Source organism: Triticum aestivum, chromosome 6A (assembly GCF_018294505.1).
Source record: "Triticum aestivum cultivar Chinese Spring chromosome 6A, IWGSC CS RefSeq v2.1, whole genome shotgun sequence".
NCBI classification, from domain to species: domain Eukaryota; kingdom Viridiplantae; phylum Streptophyta; class Magnoliopsida; order Poales; family Poaceae; genus Triticum; species Triticum aestivum.
This window is the reverse complement of record NC_057809.1, coordinates 5,849,989-5,853,615: the sequence shown is the minus strand read 5'-3', so window position 1 is coordinate 5,853,615 and position 3,627 is coordinate 5,849,989. Positions and strand designations below refer to the sequence as shown.

General features: G+C 44.2%; 1 long non-coding RNA gene across 1 annotated transcript; it reads right to left on the bottom strand.

Annotated features, from left to right (window-relative positions):
* Window positions 1-2,439: 2,439 nt before the first annotated feature.
* On the bottom strand, window positions 2,440-3,134 carry LOC123129922 (uncharacterized). Its single transcript, XR_006463698.1, has 2 exons — window positions 2,826-3,134; window positions 2,440-2,735 (listed from the first exon to the last, which is right to left on the bottom strand). It is a non-coding gene; the product is annotated as an uncharacterized lncRNA (long non-coding RNA).
* Between the last annotated feature and the right edge of the window lie 493 nt (window positions 3,135-3,627).

Here is a 3,627-nt window from a genome sequence, read left to right as displayed (position 1 = left end):
CAGACAAGCTAGGAAACATGGAGCACAAAGGGAGCCCCAGAGAGGCTGCCTTCCGCCTCCATCCATGCAGTGCGTTCGAGACCCACCGACCACGGCATAACACCGGCGCGGCACGGCTCCGAGCATCCATGCAGTTTACCCCAAGCGCACGCCGGGCGGCCCGGAGGTCCCTGGGACGGTGCGTTCCCCCTCTCTCTCTCTTTCTTTCCGGTGGAACTATTCGTATTACATCCCGTTCTCTGAATGGAGTTACGGCATGCTAGCTACCTTTTCTGAATGGTATTGTCTCTCAATTTCCATCCCCTTCTCTTCTATGGATGTGGTGCAGGGTCCAACAATGGAGGAGATGAATCAATCAAATGGAGCCAGCCGCTGCTATGGTGTTTACCATGTACTTGCCCTGTTTGCTGAAATGCCTAGCCTCTACATTGTAGATCAGAAATTAGATACACTGACACTCCCTAATGTGTCAGAATGGTATTGGGTAAACTAATCATTTCTGAAACAACCAGCTTCTTACAAAGGTATTGGTAGTCGAGTCTGCCAATGCCCAAATCAGAAATAGCCAGGCTTTGGAAAGTTTGGTGGATTGATCATAAACCTTTTGCTCAATCTTATCCTCAATTCTTTGGAAAGTGTCTCTGCTATTGAAATTCTTACAAATGGCTGGGAATAGGTGTAATTTACCCTTTTGGGAGGAGTTAAAAGCACCAGGAGTCCTAGAACTTGCTCTCAATGTGATGCTTTAGTCCTAGAACTTGAAATTTGACCCTACCCAGTCCCTGAACTTGTTCAAGATGTGCAAATCTAGTCCTGGCGAATCAGAGCCTGCCATGTGGACGCGTGGGTGCGCACCTGGTCAGCGTGTCGCATTTTGCAAAGAGCCCCCTGGCGTTGCTCCGAATCAACCCGCACTACCAGCACGGGAGCACCTGAATTTATTAACCTCATTTATTCTGTTGAGGGGGAGGAACTCCTGTAGCTCAAGCGCAGACATGCAAACTGTCTCTAATTCTTTTTCCTGAACTTAAGCATGTGCTCTCTGATCCTGAGATAGCATTGTTGCCTCTTGCCTTATCATGCACCCTTTTAGTTAAACAGACGTGCAAACAAAATATTCACTCAGGCAAACATCAATAAATATGATATGCTAGCAGAAATAATTCTTTAGCAAATCCTCTAGATTTTTCAGATACGTGCTTGCTTATTTGTTCAATCAATAATCAAGTATATAAGCTAGCAGGTACTGTTCTAAAAACAATTTCCTACATGAACGAGCTTGTGTAGCTAACTATACAACCCTATACAAACTCTACTGAATGTGTATATGACAGGTTTCCATTTGCGACGACATGCAAAGGTTAAATGGCCTGAACCTGATTCATGTTGCATATATATCCTCCACTGACATTATGTACTTTGCTGCTACAATGTACACTAACCATGACATTTCTTGCTCTGTTATTGTTAGAATTACAATCTGACTACTTCCCCCTAATCATCTTTCATAATCCGACATGAGCATAATCCCACACTGAATGGTTTTGTAACTGCTACAGTGCTAATTGTTGTCTCACACACTGGAATAGATTACAGTATGACCCACTTGACCAAAGATTTATTCCTGCACTACTTTGGTGCTTCTGATCCCCTATCCTTTTATCGAACTTCTAATTCTTCTTTCCTATCTGCATCTAGATTGTTTCATGGTGGCATTTTAATTCATAGAGCAGGTTTTTCTCTAGCAGGTAGTGTTCTAGGAAATGAGCTTGTGTAGCTGACTATGCAACTCTATACAAAGTTTACTGAATATGTATATGACAGGTTTTCATTTGTGACGACCTGCAAGGGTTAAATGACCTGAACCTGATTCATGATGCATATATATCCTTCCCTGGCACTATCATATATACACTAACCATGACATTTCTTCCTCTATTCTGGTCAGAACTACAATCTGATTACTACCCCCTAATCATCTTTCATAATCCCACAATGAATGGTTTTGTAACTGCTACTGTTTTAACATGATAAAATGGAAAGCTCCTAACTGTTGTCTCACACACTGGTATAGATTACAGTATGACACACACTTTTGTACTTCTGATCCACCATACTTTTTATCAAAATCTGAATACTTCCTTTCCATCTGCAGCTAGATTATTTCATGGTAGCATTTAAATTCATAGAGCAGATTTTTCTGTAACATGAGAATCTGATAAGAATAGAGACTAACCCAGAAACAAATCAATGATTAACATAACTGAATCTAAATCCTATAGCAGTAAGTCTAAAATTTCTTTGACTAAATATTGCAGAACCGATCAGGATCACAAAGAGTTACAGAATGGAGAAGATCACATCCCCATTAACAAAAACCAAGGATTCACCTATCACCACCTGGGCTCGCAATGCAAACACGCAAGGAAACAAATCATATTCCCATCAACAAGTTTTTCATGAAACATTCCTTAAAGAAATAGTTTATCAAGAAACATCTCAGGTACTGACATAGATTAATCCTATCCCCCAAATGAAGCCAAATCCTTTCTGAGTTCAGATAGTAGATAGAGAACCTTGGTAACCAACAACATACTCATAACGCATCCAACACTAGACAGAAAGCAGCAACATAGTAAACTGCCATAGGCAAGGGCAAGTCTGACCCTTCTTCAGGTCGCTACTCTTCAGGTTCCAAGATGCTCAACCATCCGCAGCTGAGCATAGACGGGGCGCTGGCAAAACAGACGATGAACAGGGTAAAGCCTTCCATCAAACAACAGTGCCCAAACTCTATGAGATCAAAGAGGGAACTCTCTCAGCACCAGCCACCCCAGTAGACGGAGCCAGGCGGCCCATCTTGGCAAGGACCGCCCGGATCAGCTCTCGCTCCGAGGCTGGACTCCGAGGACGCTTGCATTGGATCCATTCATGACCCCGTCCCCTCCAGCTGACGCCGCTTTGCGGGAGGGCCTGGGGATCTCATCGGACTGGTGACCGAGTCGCCACCTGACGAGCAGGAGCTGGATCCGGAATCACTCCACGAAACCATGGATGGGGCGGCTTGCTGGACGGCGGCGACGAGCTGCGGGCTTGAGCAGAGAGGAGAGCAGAGCAAAAACAGAGAGGGAGTGAGTGCGGGGCTGTCTGGATCGGAGGGCAGACCGTGGTCTCGTAAAAAATTAATTCAGGTGCTTTCGTGTCCTGCGGGTTGATTCGAACCAACGGCAGGGGCCTCTTTGCAAAATGCCGTGCGCTGACCGGGTCGACACCCACGCATCCACATGGCGCTCTGTGATTCGTCAGGACCAAATTTGCACATTTGCTGCAAGTTCAAGGAATGGGTAGGGTCAAATTTCAAGTTCTAGGACTAAAGCATCACATTGAAAGCAAGTTCTAGGACTCCTAGTGTTTTTAACTCTTTTGGGAGATAGGAGTACTACTTTACAACTGTGCAACGCCATCCAAGCTACTTGTTAGGATGTCGTTCTCTCCATTGATAAAGATTCAACTATACGGTCTTTGACTGCCATGATCATTTTTTATGTTAGCTCTCTGTATAAGAGGATGGGTTAGAACAATATAAATACCCACATGAATTTCTTTGGAAAGCAAAGCTTACCCTAA